Below are 19,864 nucleotides of genomic sequence, written 5' to 3'. Positions count from 1 at the left end.
CTGTTGGGAGACAATTCTCCATGGACCACTCATGTTTATCCATATTTTGTGAGCAGAGTTACTGACTGTGTTTTCATCATAATCTTGATTAAAATATGGTGAGGCACAAAGAGAGCTGCTTTGAAATCACAGAAGCTTATTATCCTCACAGTTCTCTAAGAGAAAATATAGCATGCCATGTGGGGCCACATAGGGAAAGATCAGGATCGATTATAAGGTAGAAAGAGAGTAGGTAAGTGCCTTACAGTGGTTTTTGCAGGGAGGAGGAGGTGAGGTAGGAAAGGACACACTGGGACAGGTTTGCTGTATTTTAAAGTGTCACCCCTATAAACTCATGCTAGGCTAGGAGTGTGGGGAGGTCAGGTGGTTATCTCAGGTCCCTAGTAGTTTACCTAAAGTAGTTCACATTCCATCTTGAAGATGTTAGTTCATCAAATTACAGAAACTACAAAACATGGTTTATATAGATTGCCTCTGTGCAGAACTATATTTTCAAATTTGTTTGTACAGAAAACAGCCTTAGAAATTAGATACACTGTCTCCTTCCAGAGCAAGGTGTGAGTTTGTTTACTATTCAGTATAATAAAGGTAGCTTCTCTTTTCCTGGGAAAGGGCAGGCCAGATTGCTGCCCATTATAAAACATTTGGGTTCCCTAAGCTCATGATTCCTCTCCTCTTATGCATCCAGAGCACATGCAGGTATCATTTGGCCCTCTTTGTATTGCTCTTTGGGAATTGGAGCTCAGGGAACCAGAGTTAAAATGCTGATACTTTGCCACTATTTCTGTGAATAATAAACTACCCTTTGTCTGTGTCTTCTGCCAGCATCCAAGAAACTGCAACTGGCTAACTTGTTAACCTGCAAATAGGATGAAATTTGAGACCCTTTTTAGTTCTTGGCAGTACTTTTTGATACTATGATTCTGTAATTTAAAAAAATCTGGAGGTAATGCCTTAGTTCAAACACGGTATTCTAACAGTGAGAATTCAAGTGCCTGGTAGCATAAGAGAGGTGACTAAGAGCAGGTAGGACTCTGAAGAGACTACTGGGACAAATTCCATGGACCACCATCTGTTCAGTCCATGTTATAGCCAGTTCTGCTTTAGTGGAAAATCTTTAGCACAACATGTGGGAGCAGAAATACAGTCACTTCCCAGGGAAACTGTGTTATTTCAAACTTTGAACAAAGATAATCTGTTTTGGAAATATGAGGCAACCTGTACTGTATTTGATTCCATACAATAATTGATGATACCATACAAAATTCCTCTTATTTCATATCATATTGTCCCAAAAATATATGAAGGCTTATCTGTGTAAGGAAGATACAGACGAGAAGATGCCCTCTGAACCAGCATTAGACACCATCCATGAGGAAGATCCCAATCTTTCTGGTTTTTCTGACAAATTTGACTTCTGTATTTTTTCATGGGCCCTGTATCAACTGGCTTTGATTCTCATTTGACAAATAAATTTAATTTTCAGTGTTCCCTTATCTGTTCTTTGATTCCTTATTTTTACTATCAACATTGGATTACATTTGTTTTCCATGAGACCTTTCTATTGCTGTGTTAAAATAGTGAAACTACAGTGTAAGTATGTTTTAAAAATACATTAATTCTTTTTGGAAATATAGTAATAAAAATGATGTATTTCCCTGAAATTCCAGCAGCTTTAGCAAGACTGATGCCCAATTATTTTTACACGTTTATACAATTATCTTTACAAGTGTTTTATCAAGTTAAAAAATGTGAAACATCACATCTACCTGAGAATTCATGTATGTGTTGACTTTCGTGTATCACATGCACATGTTGAGGTGGATTTACTGTCTAGATTCTACAGGATGTCATGGACTGGGTGACAGAAAGCCATAATGAGTATCAAACCCACCGACTCATTCCACATCTCACGTGAATGGGGTTAGGACTGATGTTTAGGACTGATGCTTTCTCCAAGCTTGCACTTCATTAAGGAGAGAGCGTTGATTAACACCCAGACTGGAATGGGAGCAAGGAATGCCTGGATCTCTGTGTGGACAAGTTGACAACTGAAGGTAGTGTGTGTTAAACAGGGGTCTGCCATAAGAATGCCGCTGGTCTGTGACATACTACGGCCTGCACCAAAAAGACTGTAAAATGACAGGGAAAAAAGGTTGCTTATTGAAATACTTGTAGCTAGGGTGGGAAATTTGCTTTCATTATTTATAAAAATAATGCATTCTGTGAATGGAGCATGGGTAAGAACTTTACTTTTCACATTCCCCATTAGATTTTTTCTTCATAGTTCAGTGAATAATGGAGTTGGGGGGAATGGCAACTGATAACATCTGTTCAGTTAGATGGCTTATGATTGGGAGAAAGACCATTTTAGAGATAAAAGCCGCTGCTTATCTCATGGAAGAAAAACTTAGTAGTTAGAAATGGCAATATTTAGGTAAACTGTTAGAAGCAGGAAAGAACCCGTACTTACATTCATGGACTGATGAGCAAAATCAGCCCTGGTTTATTAACTGGTTTTGTAAACCACGTGAAGATCAGCTAGAATTTCAGATACCTTGCCCTGTGGACCAGCATTAGACACAATTTATGAGGAAGATCCTAATCTTTGTGGTTCTTCTGACAAATTTGACTTCTGTATTTTTCATGGACCCTGTATCAACTGGCTGTGATTCTCATTTGACAAATAAATTTAATTATCAGTGTTCCCTTATCTGTTCTTTGATTCCTGGATCCATCTTATCTTCTCATTCTTTTCCCATTAGTTTCTCAGTTCAAATTGATTACCTGTTCCCAATCTCAGTTTTTAATGGCATTAACTTTCACCCCTACTCTCTCCATCCCCATTCACATCTGTGGTTCCCTCCTCAGTCATAGCATCTTCCTCTAAAGACTGACACAATAGTTCATCTGTCTCCTGAGTGCAGGTGAGCCTCCCACTCCAGCGGTGCTTTGCTTTGACCACCCTTTAATATCATTCACTATGGTCCCTGATAGAAACTGTCACAGCCTGGATGTAATCATTCAAATTTTGACATTTATTTATGTCTTGTACTGGAATTGGGTAAACTATTTGTTTTGAACTAGGAATTAGATTATAAGCAGAAGAAAGGTATAGGTATAAACAGTTTCATTTCTGGACAAAATGTGCAAAATGTGTATTCACTAGGAATCAGTATTCAGACCTTCTCTGATCTTTATTAATTGTTACAGAATGAGGAATCTAGTGCACCAAGTTGGTAAATTAGGCTCTTCTTGGAAGTAAAAGCCCACATTGGAGGAGAAAAATCATGAGAAATATTTAATAAAAGTATGCAATTTATAGAAATACAGCAAAAAATAATCAGTGTGAGCCATTGTAAGATAATACATTTTAGAGAAAAAACATTTTTAATTTAATTATGATTATTGTCTCTGAGCTACCAAAGAAACTGTATGCTAATAACTGGCATGATTATTGCAGACTGTTCTCAACATCCTTCCATGACCACAAAAGACTGAGCAACATTGTCTGGTGTGAATGAGATACAGAAACACACTGCCACCACCCACATATATATTATCCCTTTCCTTGCACAAAACCTAGGTGAATTCATACTAGATTATGATGTCTTACTGATACACCTGACGAAAGACATGATAGAGCTAGAGAAGAACCAAAGGAAAGTAAAAAATATTCAATCTATGGAAGATTTTAATACCAAGAGAAAGAAAAAATAACTAAAATTAATGGCAATTCATTCAAAAGACATAGGGAAAGAGGACACATTTCACTGGCAACTTTTAGAAAAAAAAAACTTTTAAGAGCTAACAAACTAGCTACCTTAAACCAGCAGCCATCTTTGTACTTAATGATGCACTATTATGGGCATTCTCATTAAAAACCAGAACAACTTAAGGATAGTTACCCTAACCATTGTCATTTTTTTGTGTTCTTGGATTTGCAGCCTATGCAATAAGAGAGGAAATAATCACAAAAGTAATAATTTTGGAATGAAGACAACTTTGTTGGTTTACTCTCTGCCATCTCCTGTCCTGAAGTTAAAAACCATGGGAGAAAAGCATACAGCTGTGATGACTGTTCTTAATTAAAATTTTTGCTCACTAATCTCCAGTGGTAGTTTAATGCTGCCCCAAAATTTTTATATATTTACCAATTTCATTCACTTTCCCACTTTTCTAGATGATTATTTATATGTTCTGCTCTTGCTTAAATCTTTAATACTTCCTTTCCATGTCATTTTCAGGCTATTTTGCTGAACTGAAGAAGTCAAAAGAGAATGCTCATGAGATCCCATCACCACCACTTTACCAAACTACTTCCATATGTGACTATTTACTCTTTCTTCTTTTCTATTATTGTTGATGAACTGGCCATGTTCCTAGCTAAGGTGGATCCTGCCACTTAGGTATTAGATCTCATCTGCCCTTTCTCACTCTGAAATATTGCTTCAATAATTTTTTCCTTGTATCATTACTTTTTCCTGTTTACTAGTATAATAAGTATGGAAATATGCCGTTATTTTCCCATATTAAAAAATTCTCTTGAGTAGGAAGCTCAATATTGTAAAGATGTTAGTTCTTTCTCAAGTTGATATACATTTATCAACTTAAATCAATGATCAATTTATTAATTTAAATTGATCTACATTTCTCCCAAATTGATCAGCATTCTAAAAATATCAACATTATATGTGTATATAAAGAGATAAGATGTTTCTAACGTTTAACGAAATTGAATAGGACTTGAAGAACAGAGTTCAAGGAATTGCACTATTGAATACGAAAATCTATTCAAGATGAAGAGTGTTGGAGGAATTGTATGATGAATGTTAAGATTTATTATAAAGTTGCAAGACTTATAATGCTATAAAAAGTAGCCTTCAGCTAGGTGCGGTGGATCACATCTGTAATCCCAGCACTCTGGGAGGCCAAGGCAGGCAGATCACTTGAGGTCAGGAGTTCGAGACCAGCCTGGTCAACATGGCAAAACTCCTCTCCATAAACATACAAAAATTAGCCAGGTGTCGTTGCACATGCCTGTAATCTCAGCTACTTGGGAGGCTGACTTGGGAGGCTGAGGCGTGATAACTGCTTGAACCTGGGAGCCAGAGGTTGCTGTGAATCGAGATTGCACAACTGTGCTCTAGCTTGGACCACAGGCCAAGACTCCGTCTCAAAAAAAAAAAAAAAAAAAAACGGAAACAAAAAGTAATCTTCCAGATTAACAGAGTTGCAAGAATTACATTGCCAAATAATATGACTTATAATTTACAGAAATTGAGATGGTCAGATATTTGTGTAATAATAGACAGGTTAATGAAATAGAACATGAAATACAGACAAATATTCACATATATATGGTCACTTGATTTTTGACAAAAGTATCACTGTATTGTATAAAGGAAGTTCTTTTTCATAAATGACATTGAATCAACTATATGCTCATATTGTAAAAATGACTCCTAGCTCTCACCATATACTATGCCTCTTCCAGATGAACTGTATTCTTTCCCATTTAAGTTAATGGACACTATGTCCTTCCAATTGCTCAGACCAAAAATCTTGGAGTCATCCCAATTCCCCTTTTTCTCTCTCATTTAACACTGAATACGTTGGCAAATTCTTTCAGGTCTTCCTTATAGTGTATCCAGCATTAAATCAATTATCACCATTTTAAGAGTATGCGTTGGTCCTAGGTATTATTTATTCTGCCTTGCCTAGATTATTGCAACAGTCTCTGCGGTAGTTGGGTTCCTCCAAAACCTGACTCTAAGAGAGTAATCCCAGGAAGCATGGTAGGGTAGTGGGAGAGTGTAATAGGAAAAGCCAATGAAGCCTGCATGGATGAGTGAGTTATGCTATTTGACACTGAAGGCTAGTTCTACAGAGTATCCTCTAATAGACTATGTAGAACACACTTCAGAATTGTCTCACTGAGGAAAACTGGAGTCTTTAGGCACCAACTCTCTTCCCAATTTGGTAAGGGTCAATTCTAGGCATACATCCCTGGCACTTTCGTGCTCACTGCTTTTCAGGCAGACAAAAAGGAAGCAGTTAATATATGTGGGGATTGTCTACAGGTGTCTCAAGGTGAACCAAGGCTATAGGGATGGGGTGACTACAACTTCTACTCTACTTCCCAACTGGTCTTGCTTCTGTCCTTTTAAATCTGGTCTTAACACAGTCAGAATCACAGAATCTAAGGCATCTCATGCCACTTTTATGCTGAAAATTATCCAACATCTCCCCAAATCACTCCAAGTAAAAACTCCAAATACGATCCATAAGAACCTCCAAAATCTGATCTTTCATTACATTAAAAATATTTTATTTATGACTGTTCTGTTTCAGATTTGCTCTGACTTCTTTACTCCGAAGTTTTTTTAGTGAGGCTCTCTACTCCAAAAATTTCAGCACCCACTCTTGTTATTTTATATGCCTCTTCTCTGCTCATTTGTTCTTGCTTTGCTTTAAGTACCGTTTATCCTAGTTTATACATTGTTTTTGTAAAATTTGGTTTATTGTTCTTCTTTCCTGCTGGAACTATAACCTCTATAATCTGTTTTGGGTCTTTTTGTTGTTTTTCATTTTTTGATTTCTTCAGTACTGTATTCTCAGTGCTTATTAAGTTTGGCTGACACATAGTAGATACTTATTTGTCATTGAATGAATAATGTAATTTGTATATAATCTGATTTTCTTTTGACAAAATCCAAGATAAGCTAATAATTAATAAAATGTGCTTGTAAGAAGCAGTTATAAGGCATAATAAAAATATTAGGTCTAATAAAAATCTAATAATCTAACTGTAAAAAGATCTAGTAATACTTTGTCAAGAAATGTCTGAGTTCTACGCTAAGAAAACAAATATTTACTGAGATATAAAAGAAGGTTTTACTATATGGAGAAATACACCATATGTCATGGAAAATGAAACATGAAATATGTTAATTCTTCCCAAAGTTATTTGTACATTTGTCCAAGTCCAATAAAAATTCACAAGGTATAAATTTATAACATTAAAATTTTTCTAAACTTCATTTCGAAGAATAAAGAGACAAACTTAGTCAAGAATATTTGGGGACAAAGAGTTTTAAAAAGTCTGAAAAAGAGTAGCTAGGGAAGAACTTACTTTACAAGGTATTAAAACTTTATATAAAAATTTAGTATGGTGCTAAAATCAATAGATAGATTGATGTAATAAAATACATAGGCCTGGTGTTGACTGTAATATATAAGAACCTAACATATACTGAAAGAGACAACCTAAACCAATGGGAAAAATATCTTTGAACAGTATTTTCACTGTCTGAAATTCATTCTAAGAAATTAGTAAAAGAGAAGGTAAAAAATTCCTGAACAAATAAATTAATCACAGCACTAATTAAAATAACAAATGGTTAGAAACAACTAACCCTTTTATAACAAAGCAGAGTGGTTAAATAAACTATAGCAGATCCATATGATGAAATATGCAGCAGTTAAAATTACATCTTTATCAATTTTATTGATATGAGTAAATACTTATTATAAAGTTTCAAGATACTTTATATCCAAATGGTCATAAATGTACCTCAGCTACATTATATGTATAAAATGACTCAAAGATATAAACAAAAATCTTATAAATACATCTATATAAATGGAAAAAGTATGACGTTTAAATCTATTAAATAAAAATAACTAAAAGGAGGAATTACATAAGTTTATAAAATTGTTAAGGGAATATATGGAAAAGTGAACACTGACTTTTCTACTAAGTCCTAGAATTAGGAAGGTCCTCCTCGAATCTTGAACATTGTACATCTAGAAAAAAATTCAGAGCTGCTTTAAGTTATGGGTATTGTAGATGCCACTGGAGGTGGATTCTAGCCTTGAGAAAGTTCATTTTGGATGATTATGCTGCTATATATTACCACAGTCACAAATAGTTCATAGCCACATTTCAAGTACAGATGATTCACAAAGTTTTTAATGTAAATGGAATTTTAAAAGTTACTTTCTCCCTACTACCTTTATCTCTTTAAACAAATCTGGTATCTACAAATAAGAGACAAAAATAGATTCTTAATATGGTTTGACTGTGTCCTCACCCAAATTTCATCTTGAATTGTAACTCCCACAATTCTCACATGTCTTGGGAGGAACCTGGTGGGAAGTGATTGAATTATGGGAGTGGGTCTTTCCCGTGCTGTTCTCGTGATAGTAAGTCTCTCGAGATCTGACGGCTTAAAAAAACAACAACAACAACAACAACAACAACAACAACAACAACAACAACGGGAGTTTGACTGCACAAGTTCTCTCTTTGTCTGCCACCATCCAAGATGTGACTTGCTCCTCCTTGCCTTCTGCCATGATTCTGAGGCCTCCCCAGCCAGGTGGGACTGCGAGTTCAATGAAACCTCTTCCTTTTGTGAATTTCCCAGTCTTGGGTATATCTGTATCAGCAACATGAAAATGGACCAATACAATTCTATTGCCAAAATTTTATTTTTATCTTTTAGAAAAATAAATGTAAATTTAGATATGCCCCTGATTAATAGATGCTGTAAAAAATTATTTGATATAATTTTTTAGCATTAGTTTGTATGTCCCTAATCTAAATAGGGCACATTTCATCAAATCTTCTTCAAACCAAAAGATTACGTAAATAGAAAAGATTTGCATTATACTTATAGAAAAGACAAAGGTTTAAAAAATTATCTTGAACTATTATACATGGCTGAAATTTTAAATTTACCTGAACACATGGCATCACTGAATACCCTGTTTTTAAATTTTGTCCCATTAAATTTGCTTTGACAGGCAAAATCCAGTCATCTTACTAATTTTTCAATTTTTATTAGGACCCCAAGTGTGATTTTTAAAAATAAAATGGTTTTAATTAAAAAAAAAAAAAAAAAAACAGGAAAAATGAAATTTGAGCTGTACCTCTACCCTTAATCTCCATGTCAGAAAAATGATTCCACAATGTCTTTTACCTGTTAAAGAACAATCGCCTAAAAATAAAAACATGCCTCCCCACTGCAGCCAAGAAAGCTTCTGTTCTAAGAAAAAGATGTATTTCCTTGTTTTGATGATGTTCATATTTTGTGGCCTGTCACCACTGAAAGAGAACTTTCAATTCCCCCTAAAACCACAAAATACCCCCACTTCTCCCTCATCATTGTGGTTACCAGTTTATTTATCAGTTGTGGCAAATGGTCACCCTTTATACCATACTTAGCTAAATATTGTTTGTTTTAGGAACAAAGCACAGAGGACAAATATTTCAATGTGGTTTTTCATTTGGGGAGGGAGTGGGACTAACAGTTGCATTCCAGTTGATTCTCAGCCTCTCAGCCCGGTGCTCTGGAGGCAGCTGAAGCTTCAAAGAGTCCTCCAGACTCTGAGGAGACACTTAGGCTCTAACTTGCACGGAGGAGGCAGGAATTAGATTGGGTGCAATTAACCTGAGAAGTCTATAGATTCTAGGCCCTAGGCAAGGAGAAAGATGGAAAGACTACAGCAGCACCCTGGTTTAATTATTATAGAAACAGATCATAAGGAAACAGTGTCTCTTCTTTTAAAGAGCCTCTGCAAGGGAGTTTTTTTGGTCAGGATTTAGGCTGATTCCAGTAAACTAAATGTGGAATGAATGTTAATTCAAGAGAAATCAAAATTAAAAGAAACCACCTCTACCCAAGGCCACCCAATACGATAAAGAAAAATCCCTTTCAAGTCTAAAATATTACTACTGGGGGTCCATGATAAAGGAAAGAATGTAGTGTATTTTATTTAATTAAAAATTTGTTAGTCATGACTCACTGAATTGATTTCTTGGTACACAAATGGGTCATGATCCTCATTTGGAAAAAACACCAATCTTATGGGAATCCATTTATGAGTAGGAAAAAATTTAGATTGGATGCTGTGAGCAGCCCAGATGCATAATTCTTCAAGGCAGTGTGGCCTGAGAAAGAGGAAGTATAGGATTTCAGCGGGGTCACCAATGAGAAAAACCTACATTTTCTTCCCAGCATTGGATTTCCTGGTGTCAGAATCTGAGGCACAATAGTGTGAGCTGTTTCAATGGTCTTGCCCATTTGTTTTTCTACAAATCTCTCCATCAAGTTTTGATAAGACTGTCAGTTCTGGCTTTCATTGTTACCAGTGGGACACTGGGCAAGAAGTATGGTATGAATGGGGAAAAACTCTGTGGGGTATTGGATAAGAGCATAGGCTGGGGAGTCAGACAGGCTTTGAAGCAAATCTCATCTCTGCCGTTTACTAGTTGGTCACCTTGCCAATTTACCTAACCTCTCTGATACGTTTTTTCAGTGGAACTTATGGTGACACCAAAGCATGTAGCATAATACTGGGCACAGGATGCTTAATAAACAGTAGATATGTGATGTGATTTTTAATCAAGGGTCTACTAGAAATAGCTATGTGATCTTGTACCAATCACATAACACCTGTGAGCTGAGAGAAGCTATGACCCTGTCTTCCTCTTCTCTCTACAAATAATGCATCAATTAAACCATGGATCATTGGCCTAGAGAGAAGTAGAAAACAGTATCCTTCCTACTTCTCTATAGGCCAGCGACCCATGGTTTAATTGATCCATTGTCTGTAAAGTGAGGGGCTTGAATGAGGTGTAATGTGCTCCCCAGCTTTCGATTTCATTGATTCCACTAGGAATTTGGGAATACAGTGACCCGGTGATTGAAATGTATCTGCCAGCTAGATTTGCAGAAAAGACCACCTTTGAGCTTTCCTCTATCATCCAGACGCTGGCTTCTTTTAGAAACTACCTTGTTTGTAAAAATCCTTCAGAAACCATTTCAGAAACGGAATAGAATTATAAAATCAAACTTATACCTACATGTTTCAGCAGAAAAATAAGCAAGCTGCAATGACATGATGCAGTGTTGCCTAGATGCCCAATGTCATGAGAGGTTTTGCTATATATCACTGGTGAAGATCTCACCATAAGTAAGGTTTTCCTCATCCAGTTATTATGAGATCTTTTGCCTCTTTGATGGTATAAGGATTATACAAAGGTACCTTTTTTGCTTTTATATTTTAACCTTAATAATCAGTTGTTTCTCCATTAAAGTAAGAAAGGTAATCTTTACTATTAGAAAAATGATTCCTGTTCTCCTTTTATCCCAAGTGTCCTTCCTCCTTCTCTCTAGTCCAATGATTCATTGTTTAATTTATTAAGTGACTCAAAATGACATCCGTCTGTTGGCCCTGAGCTTTCAGTCTTCTCCTTTTCACTGTCTTCTGGCCTAAAATAAATGTATTCCTTCTTCCTATGCATTTACCTACTTTTTGTCAGAATTCATGCCCTTCAGCTTCTCCAGGTTGGGTTGTTTTTGCCTCATCCATGTCTATGGGATCTCTTTCATTCTCCCTCCTCTCTCTTCTCTGCACCTTCGTGTTAGTGTAGGTATTTACTATTTCCCACCCGCACAATTGAAAACATCCTAGTGGGTCAGCAAGTCTCCTTTTCCCCCTCATCTCAATATAGTCTTGCTACAATAATTAGTGAAAACATTCTAAATAATATCACCAAGTAAGTCAAACCTTGCTTTAAAATCATCAATGACTTAGTACTTAAGGAAAAGGAAAAAGAAAAAAATCCAAGCTGGGAACTCTCCATTCCTAGAAAAATCGTTATTGGTTTGCTGTTTAAAATCTATCCTATCAGCCTTCTGCTCAGTCATGCTATTGGGACTAGTACTAGCTAAACTTGTGCTAAGACATAAATGACTATTCACCTGGGTAAAATTGTATGAAATCACCAATTCAGATCTTTAATAGCAGGCAGCACAGTGAACTTTGGCAGAGAAGGCAAAAATGAAGTGAGCCCATGATTGTCCCCAAGTAAATAATCTTAAAATCAGACAGAAAAACATACATCACCTACAGGAGAATGATAATAACAATGACTAATAGTGATGATGATGATGATGATAATAATAATGCTTTCTCCTCAGAAATAATGGAAATAGAATAATGAATTACCATTTTTTTCTTAAATAAACAAAAAGACTGTGAACCTAATATTCTGTAACCAGTTAAAATATCTACCAAAAATGAAGTTGAAATAAAGAGATTATCAGACTAACCAGATCTGAGAGAATTCATTGCCAGGAGACGTCAGCTACAAGAAGTGTATAAAGAAGGTCTTCAGTTTGTAGGATAATGATATACGGAAACTTGATTCTACACAAAAGAATAAAGAGTGCCAGATATGGTTAGTATACAGATAAATCTAAAATTTTTTTCATATTGTAATTTCTTCAAAAATTAGTTGATTCTTTAAAGCAGAAATAACAAAATATCATGGTGTTTAAAATATACATAGCAAACAATAATACAAAAATAGGAAGGGAGAAAATGGAAGTATACTACTGGAAGATTCTTACCATATACATAAATTAGTATAATACTGGGGGTAGACTCTGATAGATTAAAAATTCATGTTGTAAATCCTAAAGCAACTACTAAGAAAATGAAAACAAATCTAGCAGAAGACAAGAAATAACTAAGATCAGAGCAGAACTGAAGGAGACAGAGACATGAAAAATCCTTCAAAAAAATCAGTGAATCCAGCAGCTGTTTTTTTTGAAAAGATCAACAAAATAGATAGACCATAAAAATCCTAGAAGAAAACCTGGACAATACCATTCAGGACATGGGCATGGGCAAAGACTTCGTGTCTAAAACACTAAAAAGCATGGCAACAAAAGCCAAAATTGACAAATGGGATCTAATTAAACTAAAGAGCTTCTGCACAGCAAAAGAAACTATCATCAGAGTGAACAGGCAACCTACAGAATGGGAGAAACTTTTTGCAATCTATCCATCTGACAAAGGGCTAATATTCAGAATCTACAAAGAACTTAAACAAATTTATAGGAAAAAAAACAACCCCATCAAAAAGTGGACAAAGGATATGAACAGACACTTCTCAAAATAAGACATTTATGCAGCCGACAGACATACGAAAAATGCTCATCATCACTGGTCATTAGAGAAATGAAAATCAAAACCACAATATGATACCATCTCACGCCAGTTAGAATGGTGATCATTAAAAAATCAGGAAACAACAGATGCTGGAGAGGATGTGGAGCAACAGGAATGCTTTTACACTGTTGGTGGGAGTGTAAGTTAGTTCAACCATTGTGGAAGACAGTGTCGCAGTTACTCAAGGATCTAGAACTAGAAATACCATTTGACCCAGCAATCCCATTACTGGGTATATACCCAAAGGATTATAAATCATTCTACTGTAAAGACACATGCACACATATGTTTATTCCAGCACTATTCACAATAGCAAAGACTTGGAACCAACCCAAAAGTCCATCAATAATAGATTGGATAAAGAAAATGTGGCACATACACACCATTGAATATTATGCAGCCATAAAGAAGGATGAGTTTGGGTCCTTTACAGGGACATGGATGAAGCTGGAAACCATCATTCTCAGCAAACTAACACAAGAACAGAAAAACAAACACTGCATGTTCTCACTCATAAGTGGGAGTGGAACAATGAGAACACAGGGACATAGTGAAGGGAACATCACACATTGGGGCCTGTTGGTGGGTGGGGGGCTAGGGAAGGGATAACATTAGGAGAAATACCTAATGTAGGTGACAGGTTGATGGGTGCAGCAAAACACCATGGCAAGCGTATACCTATGTAACAAAACTGCACGTTCTGCACATGTACCCCAGAACTTAAAGTATAATAATCAAACAAACAAACAAAAGAAAACAAAAACAAAAAAGTATGATAATAAACCAGAAGCCAGTGGAGGAGATGAAATAAAATACTAACATGTACTCAATCCAAAAAAAAAAGAAAAAAAGGGGAAGAGACTATTAGAGAATCTGAAACAAAAAACAATTACAAGGTAGCATATTTATAAACAATGTATCAATTATTGCATTATATATAAATGAGATAAATCAAAGATAAATTTCCCCAGATTCGATTAAAGACCAAGGCCCAACTATAAGTTGCTTAAAAGAGACATACATTAGATGTAAAGACAAGAATAGTTTAAAATTAAAGGGTGGTAAAATATATGTCATACAAACATTAATTTTTTAAAAAGTTGTGCCTATCCCATGTTCACTGAAACACTATTCACAGTAGCCAAAATATAAAATCAACCTTAGTGTCCATTACTGGATGAATAAAAAAAATGTATATATGCACAATGGAGTAACTATTCATCTTTTAAAAAGTAGGAAACCATTTGCAACAGTAGGAATGAACCTGGAGTATATTATGTTAGGTGAAACAAGACAGACACAGAATGACAAATACCATATGATCTCACTTATATGTGAAGTGTAAAAGCGTCAAACTCATAGAAACAGAGTTAAATGGTGGTTACTAGAGGCCAAGGCATGGTTCACTGGGGAGATGTCAGTCAAAGACACAAAATTTCAGTTGGACAGGAGGAACATGTTCAAGAGATCTATTGCACATCATGATGACTATAGTTAATGATATATTGTCGATTGGAAAGTTGCCTATTTAATAGAGTAGATTTTAAGTGTTCACACCAAGAAAAGTGGCATGTGACGTAATGTACATGTTAAATAACTTAATTTAACTATTCCCCAATGTATACATATACCAAAACATTATGTTGCATACCATAAATATATACAATTTTTACTTGTCAATTAAGAAATAGTTAATAAAAATAAAAATTAAAAGATAAGAATAGGAAAAGTAGTTGTGTCTATATTAAGATCAAAGTAGACTTCAGAATGAAACTATTGATCAAGGGAAACATTTCACAGTTTTAAACAGATCAATTCATCAAGAGGAGACAGCAATCATAAATGGGTATTCACCTAAAAACAGAACTTCAAAATATATGAAGCAAAGAATGGCAGAGCTGAAGGGAGAAACAGACAAATCCACAATTGTCCTTAAAGGTTTTCATACTCCAGTCTCAGTAAATGATTTTTTTAAAAATGGCATAAATCAGTAAAGACATTGAAGATTTGAACAAAACTGACAACAAACTCAATCAAATTGACATTTGTAGAATTCTACATCCAGCAACGGTAGAATAAATATTATGTTTAAGTGCACACGAGACATTCACAGAGATAGAGCACTTGCCAAGCTATAAAATATCTCAATAAATATTAAATAATTGAAACAGTTCTAAATCCGCTTTGAATAAAACAACGCTACTTTAGAAGTGAATAAGAAACATATATCTGGAAATCTTCAAAGATTTGGAAATTACACAACAAACTTCTGTATCACCTACAGATCAAATAAGAAATCTCAAAGAAAACAAACAAATGTGTATTTAGAGCTGAATGATAATACAATATATCAAAATGTGGGAATTGTACACACAGCAGTGCTTTAGAGAAAAATTTATAACTCTAAATGTTCTTATTAGGAAAAAAGGTTTAAAGTCAATAATATATGTTTTTACCTTAGGAAGTTAAAAAAGAATGAAATGAAATGCAAATAAGCATAGGAGAGATATAGTAAAGACAAGAATAAATGTCAGTGAAATAGCAAACAGACAAACAATAGAGAAAACCAAAGACACCAAAAGCCAATTTTTTGTAATGATTTATAATATATTGGTAAAGTAATTAGATTGGCTAAGATAAACCAGGAAAAATCCCCAGCAATTACATAACTTCTAGAATAATGAGACTTTATTACATATTCTATCAACATTAAAATAATAATGAGGAGCCTGTAATCCCAGCACTTTGGGAGGCCGAGACGGGCGGATCACGAGGTCAGGAGATCGAGACCATCCTGGCTAACACGGTGAAACCCCGTCTCTACTAAAAAATACAAAAAACTAGCCGGGCGAGGTGGCGGGCGCCTGTAGTCCCAGCTACTCGGGAGGCTGAGGCAGGAGAATGGCGTAAACCCGGGAGGCGGAGCTTGCAGTGAGCCGAGATCTGGCCACTGCACTCCAGCCTGGGTGACAGAGTCAGACCCCGTTTCAAAAATAATAATAATAATGAGGAAACATTATAAACAATTCTATGTCAATAAATTCAATAATCAGATAAATTGAAGGGTATGAATTCTAAAAAGTAGAAAAATACGTATAAAAGAGGAAGACATGTATTTCTTTTAGACCAGTAGAAAGTGAAAGGGAGAAAAAGACTGATAGCTCAGGACCAGCTAAGGAGTCTCAGTTCAATGACTTCTTAATAAATTAAACAATGCATCACTGGCCTACAGGAAAGTAAGAAGGATCTTTCCCTTATAAAAGGAAAACAGAAATTATTATTCAAAGAGTTAAGACTAAATTTCCTTCTTTAATAGAGAAGCAACTAATTATTGAGATACACTTTTTAAATGCTAAATACGGGTATTAGATTATTTTTTAAAAATACTAGAAAGTTTGTTATTATGTTCAAGTTCAAAAGTGGGTGAGACTGGCACTTTCATCCAGGTTAGACAAAATGTCATATTAGATGATTATATGGATTTCAGTTTGAGGGTGATATTTCTGGAAGGAAAAGGTATTTTTTAGTGGGCATTGGTTTTTTTCAGTTCGGTCCCCTAAAGAGGCATATATGAGATCTTTATGAAAATGAGTTCTGCAAGTATGTGTGTTGGGTGTTCAACAGAATGTTTTCTCAAGGACCACCTTCTATACGCAAAGAGTGGTCACCAAATTCATAAAATGTGAACGTGAAGAAAACCTGCCACTATCTCCATGTTGGAGGGATCTCTTCCACCCAGGGTCAAAAGCAAGCTGTTTTCTAGTGTCTGCACATTTCAGGGAAAGAAGAGTTAAACCCAGCATTCCCTGGTAACAAAATGAACTCCCTCCCTTTGCTTATCTCCTCTTCTCTTCTCCAGTCTTATTATCTCCATATCTCTCTGCGCTCAGACTCAATCCATTCTCTTCTCTTTCATATTCTAAACAGCTTTTGTTCCGTGTTGGTTTACTTCCATTTAGAGTAAATCAACTTACCCACAATATGCTTTGGGGGGGGGGGGGGGGAAGACAGATTACAATATTATGTTTATGTTATTATTACATTTTATTTTTATTTTTATTTGTAGAGATAGGGTCTCACTGTGTTGCCAGAGTTGGTCTTAAACTCCTGGGATCAAACAATCCTTCTGCCTCAGCCTCCCAAAATGCTAGGATTATAGGCATGAGCCACCAGGCCTTTTCTTGTTATTATATTTTTTATATATGCATAGAAAAATACCTAGAAAGACAGACCCAAGTTAGTCATGGCTTCCTATGGATATTAGGGTTATCAGCGAATATTCCTTTGTTTTTCTTTCTATATTTTTACTTATCTATGTTCTCTATTTTTCTAAAATAAGTATAAATTTTTTAAAAAATTAAAAATCCAAAGCTCTAAAAATCAACTAAGAGATCACTAACATTGAGATAATCCATATATGTCTTTCTTTTTCTTTTTCTCTTTTTTACTTATCTGAACTCTCTCATTTTCCTAGAATAAGCATAATTTTTTAATTTAAAAAATCAAAGCCTATAAAGGATGAACTAAGAAGACATCAAAGGAATTTTTCTATTTTGAATTCTAGCTGTTTCATGGAGAGTGAAAAGACAAATACCTTTAAATAATGTCTGAAATATAAATATATTATAAAAGAGTGAAGGACTTGATATAGCCGTAGAATATGAAATAGCAAATTGAAGTCTCAATCTCTTTGGCTGGGTCTAAACTCACATATATTTTATTGTCTTGCCACTGTGCTTAGCTGTTGGAGAGTTTTATGCCACTAACGGCATGACTAATTTGATGAAGATCTTAGGAAGTCGGGAAATAAAAAATATCTATATGGCTGACATATGGGAAACCATATGAAAAAGTGAACTTCCTTTTCCCAAAAAAGTTGTCAATAAAAGACAGGTCAAATTTCTTTAGTTAGCTCACTCTTACTGATGGTATAACATTTACCCAGGACTGTACTAGACACTTAATTTACTCCTTACAACACTATGAGTGAGGTAAAACTATTGCTTCCACTTTTCAGAAGAGAAAATTGAGGCAACAACATCAAGCAGCTAGTAAGTAAAAAACTGGGATCAAATCCTGGCAGTCTTTCTCTTAACTACTGTTCATGGCTTAAGGAAAGGGTAGCCAGACTTTGGCCCTTATATGACAATAGATGAGATGATGGTTGAAATATCACTGTGTGTTGGACAAAATTGATGAAAACTATAGAAAGAACCCATTTCATTTCAGAGAACATAGTCATAGGTGTGAAAAAACTTTAAGATAATGGCAGTTCTCGCCTTAAGGCAGGTGAACACCTGTTTCTTACATGATCATCTGTTGTCTATTCAAGTTCTAAAATACCTAATGATACAGAATTATTTGTGGAGTGCTGTAGAAGGCAGGCTCTAAGTTGACTCCCAATGGCTCTCACTTTCTAACATCTACACTTTGGTATAATCCCCTCTGCTTGAGTGTGGGCTGCACATGGCCACTGGCTTGTGACACATGGAAGAGGGCAAGAAGGATGGGATGGGATATCACTTCTTAGATGAGGTCAGAAAGACTATGACTTCTATCTTGCCCATTCTCTCTCGCTCTCTTTCATTCTCTAGCTTACTCTGAGGGAGGCCTGGATGCCATATTGTGAGCGGCCCTGCTGAAAGACCCATGTGGCAAGGATCTGAGATCATTGGCCAACAGGCTGCAAAGAGGCCTACCAACAGCCAGGCTAGTGTTCTTGGAAGTGGGTCTTCTCCTACTCTCCTACTTGAGATGACTGCAGCCCCAGCTGACACTTCGATTGCAACCTTGTTAAAATATCATGAGCCAGAGACACCCAGCTAAGTTATGCTTGGGTTCCTAGCCCACAGAAAGGGTAAGATAATAAATATTTGCTGTTTTAAGCTGCTAAGTTTTGGGTTGTTATACAACAACGGATAACTAACACAAATACAGTCACTGATCTCATTGAACACACTGGTAATTCTTTGGAAAAACGTCTACTTTCTCCCCAAACTAAAATCCATTAATTCTAGCAGTTAGGTGTTTGGCAGTGCCTTTAAAACGATGTGTAGAAGTACATGACCAGGTCTTTAAAATTGCATTGCTAGACTGAACAAGAGCTGTCTTACTGGGCTTCCCACGTTCCTGCCTTCAATTCCTGGGTTAGTGTCACAGGTTGCAGATTTTCCACTCCATCTCCCTGTCACGTCTCTGGCACTTCCCCTGCTTGGCTCCTAGTAATCAACTTTGGCTGACCTCTAACTCTCCACCTCCTGGACTGCAAAATAAACCCAGCGCCCTGATCACAGCTCCTCTGCAACTATGTTTACTCCTTGGTTTGGGATCTGCCCAGACTCTCATTGCGCCTGCCATAGCATTATCTTTCTGTCCTGTACCTACGGATGAAGCAAACCATTGATTTCTCCAACTATGCTAAGTAAGAGCTAGTTATATTGTAAGTAACTTAATAATATAGAAATTCTAGAGTTATAAAATAATGAAGCAATTTTATAAAAACTATCTTTTTAATAGGTTAAAAAATAAAGCGATGTCATCATTTCCAATAAATTTTGAACAATAGAAGGCAAGTTCTACCCATTTCCAAAAAGAAAACTTGTGTTTTTGAGGTTAAAAAGGTATGAAAGGTAAACCATGTAATCATATGGTTATTTTTTAGCTTTAAACTAATAAAATAATGGTGCCTTCTTAGCACAGTAGGCAGTGCGTCAGTCTCATAAACTAATAAAATATTTTGCTCTATAATACATTTGAGGTGTTTTCTATATCAAGAATTTGCCTCACACTGACAAAATAATTGTGCAACATATATTCGTTGAAAATCTGTAAAAGA

General features: G+C 35.6%; 1 long non-coding RNA gene across 2 annotated transcripts in view; it reads left to right on the top strand.

The window, feature by feature from the left end:
* LOC140713241 (uncharacterized) overlaps positions 1–18,922 on the top strand; it is a 56,419-nt gene extending 37,497 nt beyond the window's left edge. Inside the window, exons 2-3 of one of the 2 annotated variants that reach the window (XR_012095133.1) lie at positions 4,248–4,328; positions 18,624–18,922. This is a non-coding gene — a long non-coding RNA (uncharacterized lncRNA). Of the gene's footprint in view, positions 1–4,247; positions 4,563–18,623 lie in introns of those variants that run through there. The other variant, XR_012095132.1, reaches the window with a different exon arrangement.
* The last annotated feature ends 942 nt before the right edge of the window (positions 18,923–19,864 follow it).

Source organism: Chlorocebus sabaeus, chromosome 13 (assembly GCF_047675955.1).
Source record: "Chlorocebus sabaeus isolate Y175 chromosome 13, mChlSab1.0.hap1, whole genome shotgun sequence".
Lineage (NCBI taxonomy): Eukaryota > Metazoa > Chordata > Mammalia > Primates > Cercopithecidae > Chlorocebus > Chlorocebus sabaeus.
The sequence above is the reverse complement of the archived record's forward strand: the minus strand, read 5'-3'. Positions and strand labels throughout refer to the sequence as shown.